Source organism: Chelon labrosus (genome assembly GCF_963514085.1).
Source record: "Chelon labrosus genome assembly, chromosome: 13".
Taxonomy (NCBI): Eukaryota; Metazoa; Chordata; class Actinopteri; order Mugiliformes; family Mugilidae; genus Chelon; species Chelon labrosus.
Window position 1 is genome coordinate 17689434 of NC_140346.1, and position 18031 is coordinate 17707464.

Genomic DNA, 18031 nt, shown 5'->3' on the forward strand with positions numbered 1-18031 from the left:
AGGTGTTGCAATCTATGAGGGCAGGCTTTTCCACTCTTTGTGCTTTTACATGTCTTTACTTGAATTAATAAGCAATCACAAGCAGCTAGGTCTCCTGTGTTGAGCAATGCATTCGTGAATAGCTTGCGGGACAATGAGCGAATTGTTCGGGTTGGGACTCAGCAGTCCACCGACATCTAACGGTCAAGGGAGAATCTTTAAAGGACTGCTACACACACATTTTAGCCAAAGAAGATAGATGGTTTGAAAGAAGGACTAAACAATGCCATCTATGAAAACCCTCTCTGAACGGTCAACGAGAAGCGAGAAACCAATGATGAGCCATGAGACACACTCTTATCATCTGTCCCTGAAAGATTTCACCATCATTCACGCTTTGAATCTGTGGTTTCTGGCTATTAATGGATGATTAGAGAACCACCAATCGTGGAAAAAGGTTAATCTAAACAACATTCTCTGATTCAAGTGTGTACCACTCGCAGATTTTCCCATTAAACGCCTAGACTCCCCACCCGTCATTGAGAACTGAAGAAGCTACTTGGATGATTGTGAAGCATCTTCAAGGAAACTAAACAAGTCCAGATGCCTTTGTTTTATGTTTGATGTCTGAATGCGCAATGAACCGGATGACTTTTTCACAAAAGTTTCTTCACAGTCTCCACAGATGTATGTTATTAGGTTGTCTCGTTTACACCTCATTCAACAGCTCTCCTACTTTTTGGTGCGATCGGAAAGCCAACATTGCAAATATAACATTTATTGGCTGGTTTGGTGCAAATTAGTTACCTTTACAGCAAGTGGCATTTTCCGGATTGTACGCATGCTTTCCACAACAGGAAAGTCCTGACCCATGATGAATGTAATCCCCGCAGCAAATGATCTCACGGGTGTCATAGATGAGCCCCTTGTGGGATGTCCTGTAAAATACGCAAAACACAATTCTGGTCATTTAGCCTATACGTCCTCCTCTCAGACCTATAATGCACCTTTATCTTTTGTAATACTGCCCTCTAATGGTCGAGTGTGAAAACACTTATTACTAGAGTAGTGACTTTGGTACCCAAAAAAAGTGAAAGGACAGTATTTCCTGTGCATATACACATATTTACTCCTTGCTGTGCACGTGAATGCTCTACAGCGCTGAAAACATAACCAAAGATCATATTTCAAAGACCTTCCTAAGTCAAAAAGTATGCTTTGGTTAGAGTTGACTCTCTTGGATGTTCAAAATTATGTACTTTGGCATAAGAAAAATCAAAACCAGAGTTGAAAGTTTCTCTGATGTCTCTTGAAATCATAGGCAAGTAGCTAACAGACTCTGGAACTTTGGAAACATTGAACATACTGGGTGTGGTGTCTCAGTGATGGAGAAGAATTCCTGAACTAGAAAAAATAGAAGAGATCGGCAATCGTATCGCTCAGGATTTTTCAACAAGGGACGTGGCTTAAACGCTTTTTTAGAAAAGCTGGGTATTGCGAGTGACAACATGGATTTCCCCACGCTCCAAGTCACTGCTCAACCAGCCAAATATGTTTTTGCACATGCTTGTTCCCACTCCATATCGCAAACACCCTGAGGATCATTAAGGGAGGAACTCACCTGTGACAGATATTTGCGGACGCTGCATTAGATCCCGGGGCTGCTTCTATTAACAAACACAAAGTTTGAGTGATGAATCGCTGGCAAAACAATTATATTATAGCTACCCCATACATCTAATCGCTTCTGCAGATGAACATTAAGAGTCCCCGTCCTGCGGGTGAATAGCATCCTGATTAATTTGATAATTAATTATTGTAGCCCAGTTTATAACCTAGACTCGTGCAAAAGGCTACGTGCAGGGTGAATCGTGCCAGGGGTTATATGTAGTTTAACAAAATCTAAGAAGTCACGGAAAGTGCTCGGGCGTACGCACCACGCCCACACTCTCACACTCACACACAGCAGCAGCAGCAGCAGCAGCAGCATCCCCTCACTTCGCCGTAGCCTGCACTAAACTGCTGCCGTCACGGACAGCTGACGAGTGTGACCAACTCTGCACACACCTAAAACTAGCAGGGACGAAATTCGTCACTAAGCAATTAAAAACACTCACATGAAAAACAAACTCAGAGATCCTCTAGACTGTATGGGCACTTGGATTGTTCGTTGCAGCATGATGAAATTCCCCTCAACCCCTGCTCCACATCACTCTCTATCGCATATGCTTGCCTATTTCTAAAGAGTGAATCATCTCATAGATATGATCGCTAAAAAAAAGACAATTTCGGCTATAAAAACATAAAAAATTGAAATAAATCAGATCAGCCACCCACACAGATTTTTCCCAACCGTGCACACCTCTGAATTGGCTTGAGGCTTGTGTGACACACACACTCCTACACACATACACTTACCGAGGGCATACAAGGCAAAAGACAACTGTAGCTATACACTAAAATATACAATGTCAGCCGAGTTGTTAAAAGATTCACTGAACAAGTGACCAAGACCCTCGAGCTCCTTCAATTTAGAAAAAATAAATAAATTAATTAGCCCTACTTACCACCAGTGGTGAAGATACAAATCAGCCAAGCTGAAAGAATACAACCATGGGTATTGTTATCATTGATATTATTTAAAACTGTCAATCAGATGAATTAAAAAATGAATTAAGCTCATACCAAATCCGAGAGTCAAAAATAGGACCATCTGGGAGCCTGTGTGGAGCATCTCTGCCTGTTGCATCTGAGTTATGTGCATAAGACTCAAAGTGATGGGCTAAATAGTACAATTAGCCACTCCTCTCACGTGATATCACCTAAAAATATAGCATTTATAAATCTGGAGTCATGGTCGCCTTTACACACGTCTGGTTGTCTTGCCTCAGTTGTACGCCCATCAAGTGATTTTTGGTGGGCGTAAAAATATTTACCGAAATTCTCTGTTTTACGGAGAATTGAAACATTTTACAGGAGGCACTGACTATGTACAATATGTACACACATATATATATATTAAACACAGCACAAAGGTGTTACATTCCCACTCAGAAGGAACAAATATCAACATATATCAAACTGGACCACGAGATTTCTCTTGAAGATTTCGAGACTCCACAGACTCCACCACTCAGCGTTATCAGTGCTTGCAATGGTTACAATTAAGTCCATTAAATCCTACATTGCACTCACCTTATCTTTGTCATGCCACTTTCCTCTCAAGACAACTGTGTGGGTGTTATCCCACACTGTTGCGTATTTGTTTTGCGTAATGCAGACGTTGATGCTTCACAGTTTCTACTTACTGCGTTGGTTTCAAACCGTGCTTTAGCTGCATCTTTTTTTGTAGAAGTTTTATCGTTTCACGTTTTGTCTGAATTTGTACTTTTTGTCACTTGGTGTTGTCCTGTGTGTGTGTAGAGGCCACCGACTGGGCGAGGAGCGGAGCGTGAAAAGTCAGTGCTCTCGGCTGTTCCCATTTGTTCAGTGGATGGCTTATTTTCCTCCTCCCATTGAAAGACATTTCCCAAAGACATTTCAATAGGAAAAGACAATGTCTGACATTGTCTTTGAATGTGTCTAGGTACATGATAGCTCAGGTGGTTATCTCAAATCCACTAGTGCCACTGTGGCGCACCACATCCTGATGATTTCTCCAATAGGATACCTGCAGCAGTGTGCACCGCTGTGCCTCTTTTTTTCTTTCCTTTTTCTTTATAGTCTTTCATCGAACAGTAACTCGTTTTCTTTTACACAAACTAAACTCGGATGAAAAGTACTCGGATCCCTAACAAAAATAATATAATAATAATAAAAAGATAGACGTAGTAATGCCCTATATTGTAGAAGTAAACGTCCTTTCATCCCAAAACGTGCTCAAGTCAAACTAGAAGTGTCCTATTATTAAATGGCACCGGCTGTAGTCTGCGAGGTTATTTCCTTGTTAAATATTTTTTTCTTTTTGTGTAATTGACCTTACCTTTTTATTCTGTCTTCAACCCGTCCAAGTGTGAAAGAAAGAAGAACGGTATCCCGTGTGACATTCGAGACAAACTAAGGCTACATCATTTTGTCTGCCAAAAAAAATGTTATTCACCCACGTGTAGGCTGATCATATTCGATCTGTTGCTTACCCAACTGACGGCTTGCTCATCATGTATAATTTCTATGAAACGATGTAAGAAAAAAAAAAAAAAACCTGAGGAACTTAGACAGGGTATTGCATCACAGAATGCACCTTTAACACCTGGCACAATTAAAAAAAAAAAAAAAAGACACTGTAATCTAGTCATGTTTTGAAAATTGCGTTGCAGAGAGTTCAAGATAAAGTTTTTTATTTATTTTTTATTTATGTGCCACATCTGGCACATGCCACGCCACGCGTTTAAAAATCGTGAATGCAATACGATTTCGTGAACCTGGCGAGACTCATGAAGTACAGGGATAACCCCCCAAGCTACCGAATATGTTTTTGATCTGATAAAAGAAGGGCTGCACTGACAAGCACAGGTAACCAGGTACCACAAAATGCAAAAAGACCCGACAAAACTAATAACTGTGAGTGGCGACTGAGCTATTATTTTAAATGACTATTGATTGCACTCATATTTTATATTTCACATATATTACATATTTTATATGTAAGACTACATTTAGCTACTTTTACATTTACCTTACCTTTTAACTACATGTAAAAATGTAAGAATTAAACATAGGGGAGCAGTTCTCAAGTAGATGTACTTAGACTAAACTGTGTGACTCAGACTGTGTGCTAGAAATAACTATTACTGCATTTTTACAGTAATAAGATGGAGCAAGGTGTGACATGAACCTTTGATTTTTGCTGACACGGCCCCTTGTGGTATTATTTTCACATAGTACCAAAAGCTTTTTTTGTTTTAATTTTTGTTGCTATAGTATTGTGTCATACCGCTGCTTTTTATTTATTTTTTTTATTTTTTTTTTGGCAAACTTCTCAGTGCTATGAGTTCCCTTTTTTAATGTGCCAAGTTAGGATGCTAAAACCCACATTAAAGAGATTCAGATTTTTGAAGCAGTCCTGCAAATGGTTCATAGTCAGTGATCATTTGCCCACAGGGATTTCATTACATTCTCACATGATGACAGACAAGTATTCTTGATTATTGATATCTGCAGATATTACAGTAAATCGCAGCAGTAGTACATACACTGAATTACAGGAACAATACATAACTTTCATTTTTACTTAAAACACGCAATTTTACAGTGAAAACTATAATATTTTGGTAAACAAATAACAGAAACATGCCATAATGTCATAAGCAAGTAAATGCCCTAAATTTAGCACTAGTATTGAGTGTAAGTTACAGATTTTTGTGATGCTCATATTTCAAATTTGCTGTATATCATTGTTCATACATAAATGTCTGAGATGTTAAGCAATGTTAAGTGTTTGTTAAATAATGCTGACTTCAGTGTAAAAACCACAAAAAAAAAAAAATAAATAAATTACAATTCTAGTTGTTCTGTTTGATATTTTTGGTTTTATTATGTATGGTGTTTATTATGATGATGTGGCTGGTTAGGAAGGCACACATAACATGAACTGAGCTGCACGAGTTATGAAGCTTTATAGTTTAGAAGACACGGGACATTTTGTTTTGTTTTGGGTTTTTATGGGAAGTGACACTGTAAGAACCACTGATTACATGCTGTAAAACAGCCACACTCTGCAAAATGTGCTTTGTGTGTGTGAACATAGTCTATTTCTAAATCATTACCGACTGTCACAGATTTTTCCATCAACAAACAGCAGGGTTTCGACAATTTACTGTAAAGTGTGATCTTGCGGAAATGAAACTTTTGCCACTGTTTGTGGTTGGATTACGAAGCTCTCGTTTCCTGCTTTTACAGTAAAATACTGGCATGTGGATCTGCAGTTTATTCTTACTTACGCAAGAAATTTCCCTTTTACCCTCAGTGACTCGGTTTCATTTTTTTATTCATTTATTTTTTTTTTTTAAATGGCAAACAAGTGAGTAGTTAAAGAAAAATGAGGCTGAGTGACAGACTCAAAGAATTCAGTGGGTTGTAGATGGTGCAGTAGCTGGCTTACAATAATTTAGTGTGTCACACCTCGACACGCGGGATTAAAAAATTCAAGTACTCCAGTATCACAGGAACAAAGGATTTATTTAACTGTGCACCGTTCATGCAATGAATGAATGATTGTCTGCGACACTCGAAACGGTCTGTGAAAAACGATTTTACAGAGAATAACTACATCTTTGGCTTAAAGGGAGAAATTTTGACGCCTGTGACGAGGAAAGTTCTCGGTACACACCAAATCAACATCTCAGCTCTGTGCAGTGTGAGTTGTTTGGAAATGTGATGCTTGCAGACAATGCAAAAGAGCTCAAATCTTTTTGAAGGAACAAGTTGAATTAAAGATAACAAGATCTGAAAGCTCTTTCCTCCAAGTAATAGTTACCAGTCAAACATAATGTAGTTCTTGTCACAAGGTCACACGATTTACTCAAAAGTTACCAGAGAGAGGTGCAAAGCAACTACAAAGAAACACTACAATCCCCACGGGACAAAGAAATGACCACAAAGACATGAACAAGGACCTTGAAGAGAACAAAAAGAGGCAAAGTGATCACAAACATAAGAAATCATATCAATAAGATCTCTGTCTTAAAGAGATAATTTACAGTTGCAACAGTAGGCTTGCTTGACACTGAGTAGTGGTGGTGGGCACCAGTGTTCCCTCCGTTAACAAACGAAGCATGAAAGCGCACATTTTTTGCAGGAAGAATCCACATCATTTAGTGACACCAATATGTGCTCTGTCCTCCTGGTATTCATTCATTCATTCATTCATTCATCTTCTGTAACCGCTTGTCCTGTGAAGGGTCGCGGGTGGGCTGGAGCCTATCCCAGCTGTCATCAGGCGAGAGGCGGGGGTACACCCTGGACAGGTCGCCAGTCTATCGCAGGGATAACATAGAGAGACAGACAACCATTCACATGCACACCTAAGGCCAATTTAGAATCACCAATTAACCTAATGAGCATGTCTTTGGACAGTGCGAGGAAGCCGGAGTACCCGGAGAGAACCCACGCAGACACAGGGAGAACATGCAAACTCCACACAGAAATACTGGAATATTACTAATCCAGCAGAAATGAAACAGCGGTTAAAAATAACAGGCTCAGCACATTGTATAGCATTGCTTTTAAAGTAAATGAACAGCAACTTTTATAACTCATTCTGTTCAGAAGGGGGTTTACAAAACAGCTCTACCTGGCATAGACACAGGTGCCAAAGGGATCAGGAGGGACTGCTGGTATTTCTTGTTTAGAAGCTGCAGAAGATACCAGAGAGAGGTGCAAAACAAATACAAAGAAACAATCATCATGGGACAAAAACTGACCATCAAGACACGAGAAAAAATAAATTGAGATACTATCTGAGTTGTACACTGACATACGGGAAGTGAGAACACGTCTGAAAGACAGAAGGGCTGCAGAGCGTCTTCGTGAGTCTCACAGTCATGTGATAACATCGGCTGACATCGAAATGGGAGCAGACGGTGGTGTGGGCCGTGATCACATGAGTCAGTTGCTGGGAATATTTCATCATCCAGATCTAAAACATTCACACTTGCACATTTCAATCAGGATGCACAGCAATTTAGCAATACCATCATAGTATTTGTTTTTAAACACAGTGAAAGTGTTCAGCTCCTCAGATGTACATCATGTCTCAACTTTAAATAATATGCTATACTGTATACAATGCACTGCCTATAATGACTATAACATGGTGTTTTAGATTGGTATTTTAATAGCTACTTGTTGTGTTTGATGAACTCCCTCTGGCATTAAGCTGCCCACGCACGTTTCCCGGTCATAAACTACTTCATTTCCTGATCCAACTTTGTTAGTATCACAGTCATTATGTAGACATTGTTTATTTTGTGCCACTATTATTTATCTTTTAGTGCACTTTTTTCACATAGCTAAGGCTAGTGTGGGACCCACCCTTCATGTAACATATTGATGGCGACTGGACACCCACCACTCTCATGTATTTTTGTTTGAATTTTGGATTTCTCACATTGACACGTTGGGCAGCTTAGGCATCCCCCAGGAGTTGCACTGATGTCTTTGTGTTTGTGGAGCTATTTCCCGAAAGAGAATTATAGGAATTCTTTTTTTAAACTGAGGAAGTCCCACCTTTGTGTTAAAAATAATAATGAATCTTTCTAATCACGTTTGCCCAGCTTAAAAATAAATATTTAAAAGTATTTGCAGTCACTTGTATGCAGAATGTTCTGCATTTCTGCATACAAGTGAATCAGAACATCAAGTGAGTATTGAATGTAGACAAAGACAACCCAGTGAAACAAATGAAACAGAAATAATATACTTGTGCATGTATTCATTCAAGAAATTAATCATTTGTACAAATCTGTGAGGTGCAAAAGTGAACCCCTGTTTTCAGTATCTGGTGTGACCACCTTGTGCAGCAGTAACAGCAACTAAACCTTTCCAGTAACTCCTGTTCAGTCGTCTACAGCTGACTGGAAGAATGTTAGCCCGTTCCTCAGTACAGAACCGCTTCAGTTCTGAGATGCTGGTGGGTGTCCTCACATGAACTGCTTTCTTCAGGTCCTTCCACAAGGTCAGGACTTTGACTTGGCTATTCCACATGTAGCACTTATAATAGAATACTCATATTAAACAATGCACAATAGATATGAGTAATAATAATGATAATAATAATAAGCTAGGCTACTATATGTAATTATTAGAATAACGCTGGGCTAGAGCTAGTGTAAGGAAGGTTCGACTCTTGGAGTTGTGTGAAGTTAACAAAATACAAGACACAGTTTTGATGTTACCGATATTATATTGAATATTCTTATAACAGACAATACTTGAAATGGAAAACAATGAGCAAAATGATGAAGCAAAACAGTAACACAAAGTTCTTACAGTTGCAATGCAATAGTTTATATTCAAAGTTCTACTAGTAGTGGTTTCAGTATAAGTTCTTTAAGTGCACCTCTGAGTTTCAACCAAATTCAATCAAACATTTCAATCAATTAAACCAATAGCATTATACAATGGCAGTTCTTTGTTTAAGAGGTGAACAGTGAATGCGGTATATGTTGCTATTTTCCTACCACACTACTGAAAAAAGGCATGAAGCTGTTAGGCTTGAGGTGGGGTGGGTCAATGGGTGAATCCTCTCAGAATTTGTCCAGTTCTTTCGAAGGGTAGCTCGCCAACAATCCAAATTTTTTTCCATCCATAAAAGCCTGACATGTTTAGCAAACAGGCATCATTAGAATCACCATCCTCACCATCAGTCTTTCCACACTAATGTACAATCTTTCCTCAGTTTGACTCACCAGTGTTTAGCCAAATGTTTGAGTCACAGCAGTGGCACTTTAGAATAAACAGAAATCCAAGGCAACCACATTCCACAATGGGTGTCTCCAGAAGATATGTCGCATCTTTTGGCCAGAAAATATCTCCAATGAAGACCTGTACCAAAAGACAAAATGTCGCAATGTGGTGCAAGAAATTAAACATCGACAGCTAAGATGGCTCGGACATGCCCTCCGTATGGATAAAGACTGCATTCCCAAAGTAGCCCTGAGATAGACCCCACCCGGAAAGAGGAAACAAGGGAGTAACAACAGGGGGAAACAATCTGTATTTACAGATTCCAAACTCTTCAGAGGTGGTTTTGACGTTTTCCAGCCTGATTTGCAACAATAAACAATCCGTGAATTTTTCCAAACCGGCCACTAAATGACATGTGACTCTCATTACATTCACTGGAACAGCTGGACTCTGGTGTGGCTTTGAAATAAACATATGGTTCTAGATATTGGGACCTGAACCTGGTGGTGAGCTATGGATACTATGCATAACCAAGTGCCTGGAGTTGTGTGTTTCCTGTGGAGCTCCATACTACATCTGTTGTCGTGGTCTCATCAGCCTGCCCAGTCTTCATGGCCTCCTGCAGTTATCCACTCCTACCTGAATGAATAATTTTTCAACCTGCCTATGATTCCTCTTACATTTTCAAACTGTCATTTAACATCATCTTTAGTCAGATATGTGTATCTATGACAGATGTATGTTTATCTCGTTTCTGCTGTTCTCTTTTTTCGGTCTGTACCCAGCTGGCCTTAGGCAGATGGGTCCCTCCATATGAGCTGGGTTCTGCTCAAGGTTTCTTCCTGTTAAAAGGGAGTTTTTCCTTGCCACCGTCGCCTTCAGGCTTGCTCTGGGGGTTTTAGGCTGGGTTTTGTAAAGCGTTTTGAGACGATTTGTATTGTTATTGACGCTATATAAATACAATTGAATTGAATTGAATGGCTGTCTTTGTCTTGGAAAACAAAGGAAAGCACTGGAAACCTCAAGTCCCACAATCCTCCAGGTGTGAAAACTGTGTGTGGATCGTCATCAAGATATTTTGTGAGTTTTCTCACCAACTGAGATACCTGAGATAGATGGGGCTCACCTGATAGCCTCTGCCAAAGGCTCAATAGCAATTGCGAATAGGAATGGGGACAAAGGTCACCCCTGTCTAGTATCCCGACTCAGCTGGAAATACGGTGATCTATTGCCATTGGTTAATACAGCTGACAATGGGTTGTCATATAATAGCTTCACCCAGCTAAGAAATGCTTCACCTTGTTGTGTTATTATTATAATAACGAGGCAGGGAGTGAGGTTATCATGAACTTTACTTCTTGTTTTTTTCCCAGCAGGTAATATCCGGGTTCTTCACCATACAACAACAAACACTCTCATTGGTTGCCACTTTACACGTCAGTTAACCCCTTACACAACATCTCCCCCTTTTGAGTAAGAACAAACACATTCTCTTCTATTGATTAACAATGCACCTTTGTTTTCCCTATTACTGAATACGGAAATAAATCTTCCAGAACAATATAAAAAACTCAAAATGAAACAATAACAATGTGCAGCTTTCTTCCGTTCTAATAAACTCAAAATCACATCAAGTATTCTCTTTTTTTTTTTTTCTTCTTGAACCGTGTTCAAGCCCAATACAGTCCGGTGTCTTTAAATGTCCATTCTCATGGGTGGACGTGAGAATCTGTCTGACCTTGTGAAATATACATTGCATTCAGGTGTCTGTATGGTGTGTGATGTATGATCTGTATGATCTGCATTACTGTCAACACTGTTAGAAACAATGTCATCGGTGGTGGAAGCCTCTTCAGCACATGATGGCTGTTGGGTTTCTCTCAGGTGTGATCGAGTTCTCCTGAACAGTCCCTCATCTGTTTTAACAAGGTATGACCTTGGGCTTGCTGTCTGCTTTATAACTATTCCATAAGAGTTCTCTGTGGTGACCCACACACCCTGGCCTGGGTTCAACTCAGGTTGGTGTTGCTCTTTGTGGAGTTTGTTGTAGTGTTGCTCCTGTTTTCTCTTCCCTTGTGTCTACATCTTATGAACTGTTTGATGTTGGGCCAGCGTGGAGACAACAGTTTGGGCAGTTGTGGCTGTTGGGTTTTGTGTTCTCATTTATTGTTGTTTTATGCTTTTATTTTGAAGCTGTACGTTCGGTGGAGGTCACGTGAGCCTCTTGGGCCAATGAGATGTTGTGGGCGCGTTTTTTTGTTGTTATTATGAATTTTTTCTTCCGCCATGTCTGTTACTAAGAAGAGATGTGAATAAAAGAGAACGAAAAGAAAAGCTGGTGTTAATTATTTCCCTCCTAAGATGGCTGAAGGAATAGAAAACGTAACAGTGGCAGAGGGGTTCGAATTTGTCTCCCCATGAGGAGCTGTGCTGGAGAATAACCATTCTCCAGTGGGATGGCTCGGTAACTGAGCAGGGCTTTAGTATAATCACCTCCTTCCTTCCACAAGCCTTTTACAGTTCCCACTGCCCGTTCTGCTTCTCCATTGGCCTGAGGGTATCGTGGGCTACTGGTTAAATGAGTGAAGCCGTATTCACTGGTAAAGTCCTTGAAGAGGGAATTTTCTTGTACCAGATGAATACATCTGTACCCACGCGTTGCCACAGCCTCTCAGGTACAGGAGTAGTCAACAGGGGCTCCCTCTTTGTTGATCTGTGTTTTGTGCATGTGGGGCAGTTTTCAACTTTCTGGCTAACGGCAGCAGAAAGACCTGGCCACCAGACTGATTCACAGGCTCTAGCATGACACTTAACTATACCTTGGTGGCCATGGTGAAGGATATCAGGTGTGTCTTCTCTGAGTGAGCTGGGGATGACCATCCTTTGTCCTTTCAGGAGAAGGTTCCCAGCTAGGGACAGATGCCTCTTCTTCTTCCAGTAAGGTCTGATGTCAGGTGGAAGGTGGGCTTTGTCAGGCCACTGTGTCTGACAGTAGTGAATGAGTGTGGTGCAGATGGGGTCTTCTTTCTGTTTCTGTGCAAGCTGCTGCAGTCTAGCCTCAGTAGCTGGAAGAGACTGTCTGATTGAGTCCACAAATATTTTTATGTCTGCTTCCTCCTCTATTTCGGCCTGGGTGGCCGTGTAGCTCATGGGCGCCTTGACAGAGTGTCTGCAACAATGAGCTGCTTTCCAGGAACATATATGATATCATAATGAAGTATCAACTGCTGCTTTTTTAATTCCTCATGGTGGCGCATGGTGGCGCACACTGGTAGCAACAGTTTTTGCTAATGTGAGTTCAGGGTCCATCTGCAACGACTCTGACAGCTTTGCTTCTTTTAATCCGACAATGATCCTATCTCTGATGAGTTCTTCTGTCAAGTCTCCAAAAGCACAATGTTCGGCTAGGCTATAAACAGCAGTTATAAATGCTTCAGAACTTTCTCCTGGCTCCTGGTTACGTCTGTTGAACCTTGCACGTTCAAAAATAATATTCCTTATTCCTGCTCACACAATGTCTCTTGAAAGCCATTTTGACTTCATCATAAGGGTTCTTCTTGTCCTCCTCTAGAGGCAGGACATTCAACATATCCTCAGCTTCATCTCCTAGAGTGTACATCAGTGTATTCACTTGATATTCTTGTGACTGTTTATCCAGGCTCGATGCAATTCTAAAGCGCTCAGAACGTCTTATCCATTTTGGCCACTCACTAGCGTTACCACAGTCAAACTTGCCTGGAGGAGCCAGCTGGATGTTGCTCAATGTGGGGACAGGTGCTGCTGTCGGTGCTGCTGCCCGAGCTCCATCCATGCCGTTCCACAATCTCTGTTCCCAACTGTTCTGGCGGACTCACCCTCCGATGTCTTTAAGTTTAGCGAGCACACGTCGGCTCCGGCGGCACCGCTAGCTTCTTTAGCGCCGTTGTTTTTTTTGTGTTTTTTTTCTCTTTTACTCACGGACTCACGGACGTCACATAGAGGCATCAAACACTTATTCCGAGATTACTTCTGACACCATGTTGTGTTATTATTATAATAACGAGGCAGGGAGTGAGGTTATCATGAACTTTACTTCTTCTTGTTTTTTTCCCGGCAGGTAATATCTGGGTTCTTCACCATACAACAACAAACACTCTCATTGGTTGCCACTTTACACGTCAGTTAACCCCTTACACAACACACCTAGGCCTAGTGTCCCCAGAGTACAAAAGAGATCGAGCCATTCGACCCAATCAAAAGCCTTTTTTGCGTCCAGACTAACAACTATACAGTCAAGTTTCCTAGATTGGGACAGCTCGATAACATTGAGAAGCCTCCTCATATTACTACATGAATTTCTACCAGTAATAAATCCTGTTTGATCATTATTAATAATCAGTGTTGGGAGCGTTTTTTTTTTTTTTTTGCGGCGCCGGTTGAAGCTGGCAGTTGCTTGCAACAGCTCTTACTCTATCTCTCCTTTTTCCGAATTTAATTCACTTTTTGCTTCCCTTTTTGTGGACATTACTTATTTTTTCAGACAGAATTGCACTTTTTTAGTTTTGTTTTTTATTGGGAGCCTCGCCATAGCAATATTTTTAACAACATCCAGACCGTTACTATGCAGGAAGCCGGCGGCGTAAATGCGAGAAGCGGCCAGCGTGCGCATTGGTTACAGGAGGGAGCGGCTGATCGCCCTGCGTGGCGGCGCTGTGGTTTTCCCTCGGGACGGACATGGGATCCCTCCGGAGATGCTTCGTGGGACCCGCCATGGGACCCGCCATGGATCCCGAGCAGGAAAACTACATCGAGAAGAGAAGAGACACTTCACTTTTCAGCGCTGTTTTCTCCGTAACCATGGGCAACGTGAGATCGCTGCCATATAAAACGTTCGAACTGGCCGCACTCTGCAGGCTCTGTGGTGGCGTAGGCCATCCTGTGTGGAATGGTCTGGAGCAGTGGCATAGCAGAGAGGGAAAGGAAGAAGCTGGATAAGATCATCAGGAAGTCCAGCTCTGTCCTGGGCTGCCCCTTGGACTCGGTGGGGGAGGTGGGTGATGGGGGAGTTCTGGCTAAACTGTCCTCCATGCTGGACGATGAGTCCTGCCCCCCTCCATGGTGACCTGAAGGGACTGAGGAGCAGCTTCAGTGGCAGACTGCTTCACCCTCGATGTGTGAAGGAAAGATACAGAACGTCTTTCCTTCCTGCTGCTGTTAGGCTCCATGGCGAGCACTCCTAATATGTGCAATATGTCTATTATCTGTTCTATCTCTGTCATTTCTGTATGCTGTTGCAAACTGCAATTTCCCCATTGTGGGACTATTAAAGGTTTTCTTATTCTTATTATTATTAGTTACTTCTCCCAAAAAGTAAATGAGTTAGTAACTGAATTACTCCACTATAAAAGTAACTAGTTACCAGGGAAAGTAACTATTGCGTTACTTACAAAAAAAAAAAAAAAAAAAAAAGTTTAAATACGTCTAAGAATTTGATTTTTTTCTGAGCGTAATGTACACTTCACGTGTATGTTCTTGCGTTTTACCTCAGTGAGGTTAATGTAGTGCCTATACTTCCACATTGAAAACGGAAACTTTACCTCTGAATGCCGCCCAACTGAACACTGCCCTGCCACTGATTGGCTTACCATGAAATCTTACCCTACCTTAGCCAATCATCATCACATTCGTCGTCAGCCTTTCCTTTCTTCAATATAAGGCTAATATTGGCCTCCGTTAATGACCTTGGAAGAGATCCATTTTTCAACAAGTCATGGAACATATTAAGCAAGGGTTATATAAGTAATGAATTGAATTCTTTATAAAATTCACAAGCTAACCCGAGTTTGCTACCCGTCAAACTCAAGACAAAATGGACAAACCAAATATTTTTCTCATCATACAATTAAAAAAAAAAAAAGAGGAGCAGCTATTTTGATAAACAAAAATATTCCATACCACAACCAAACCACAATTACAGAACCGGAGGGACGTTTTATCATTATTAATGGGCATATTGCAAACATTAAAATAACAATAGCAAGCATTTATAGACCTAATGACGACAATCCACAGTTCTTCCATACAGTATTCTCACATCTCACAGCTTTATCAGACTCAATAATTATAGTAGGAGGAGATTTTAATACAATCATTGACCCTAACCGATCACAAGTTGGAAGCACCCAAAGAGCATGGCATTCATCGAATGTTGTTAAAAAATACATGGAGGATCTCGGACTTAGCGACTGTTGGCGATCTAAAAACCCATTACAAAGACAATATTCATACTATTCACCCCCACACAGAAGTTATTCGCGCATTGACTACTTCTTAATTAGTAATTCCATTATATCTCAAATTAATAATCCGGAAATCCATCCTATAGTAATCTCAGATCACGGCCCAGTCAGCTTTGAATTAATACACCAAACTACCCCACCACCCTCAAGTAGGTGGCGGTTCAACACATCACTCTTGGCAGACCAAGACTTCAATAACGCTCTTTCTAGAGAGTGGGCATCCTTCATGGAACTGAACGACTCCCCAGAAACCTGCCCCTCACTGCTCTGGGAAACAGCAAAAGCTGTACTCAGGGGGTATATTATCTCATATTCCACACATAAGAAAAAAAGAGAACAAGAAAAACACCAAGAACTGGAACACAAACTTAAACTTCTTCAATCCCAACACTCACAATCACCAAACGAGCAAAACCAGAAAGAAATACAGAACATCAAGACACAACTAGAAGACATCATACACCAACAAACTGTCAGGTCTGGACGAAAGGGAGGACTCAGTCGCAGAGGTAGAAAATAAAAGTTCTTTAATAAATTCAAAAGGAAAAATCCAACAAGGAGGTGAACCAAAATGCAAACGAAAAATCACTCCGAAGAGGCAAAACTACACAAAGGTTCAAAAGTACAAAACTTAGCTGTGGCTTGAAGAACAGGCTGGTATGCACGACGAGCAAGGCGAAACGTAACACACTGGCACAAGACAGGGGAAAACGCAGACCATATATACACAGGAGGGTAATGAGGAACAGGTGGAAACAATCAGGAATCGGGGAAGACAATCAGACTGGTGACAAGAGGAAGGGCAAGTGACCTGAAACGAGAGGAGAGTAAGTACTTTCAAAATAAAACAGGAAATCACGAGACAATAACAAAAACTATTCACCACGGTGTGACACAAACTAAATTTCTCATACAAAGAACAAGACTGAATTACTTTGAAAACAATGAAAAAAATGGGAAATTCCTCGCCAATCAACTGAAAAGAAACAAAGAAAAATCAACCATTACAGCAATCAAGGACCCACAGGGAAATTTAACTTACGACGCAAAAACAATCAATAAACATTTTTCTGACTACTATGAGAAGCTCTACCATTCAGACAACACATCCAGCACAGAAGAAATCAACTCTTTTTTTTAATAGAATAGACCTTCCCAAGATATCTAAAGATCAAACCACCACTCTAGACCAACCAATAACTGCAGATGAACTCAGGAAAGCCATATTCTCCATGTCTAGCAATAAATCCCCCGGCCTAGATGGTTACCCAGCTGAATTCTACAAACATTTCTGGCAACTCATATCTCCCCTTTTCATCAGAATGGTCAACAAAATTAAACCATCAGGAACCATACCCACACACATGAACACAGCCCTCATCTCAGTCTTACTTAAATCGGAAAAAGATCCAACACTTATCTCTAGTTACAGACCCATAAGCTTAATCAATTGCGACCTAAAGATAATCAGTAAAGCATTGGCCAACAGATTAGAAACAGTCATATCCACACTCATCCACCCAGACCAAACAGGATTTATAAAAGACAGGCACTCATCCACAAACATGCGCAGACTATTCAATCTCATCAGTTTATCACAAAGAAATCATCTCAACACCATAATTGGATCATTAGATGCAGAAAAAGCATTTGATAAAGTCAACTGGATTTTTCTCCTCACCGCCATTAAAACATTTGGTTTTGGGGAGTCGTTCACCCAGTGGATTAGAATTCTCTACAACTCACCTTCAGCATCAGTAATAACAAATAATTATACATCACAGTGCTTCATATTACAACGGGGTACAAGACAAGGATGTCCACTCTCTCCGCTATTATTCGCTATTTTCATTGAACCTCTTGCAGCTCCATTAGTCAGGCCACAGACATCACAGGAATACAAACACACTCTTCCCACCACAAAATCAGTTTATATGCAGATGACATCCTATTATATCTAACAGACCCCATAACTTCCCTTCCCAAAGCTATAAATATTATATCGTCATTCTCAAGAATCTCTGACTACTCTATAAACTGGTCAAAATCTAAAATCCTTCCAATCCGTCAGGAAGGCTGGAATGCTGCGACTAGAAAGCTCCCCTTGACAGTAACCGGTAACATCAGGTATCTTGGCATCAACGTTTCCACCAAGCTGTCAGAGTTGTTCTCCCTGAATTTCACACCACTACTTAAAAGTATAGAAGAAGACCTTGCTCGCTGGAACAATCTACCCATCTCATTAATAGGAAGAATAGCAGCAGTAAAAATGTCCATTTTACCTAAAATAAACTACCTTTTTGCAATGACCCCAGTCCAACCCACATCTCAATGGTTTAATGCAATAGACTCTGTCATAAATAAATTCT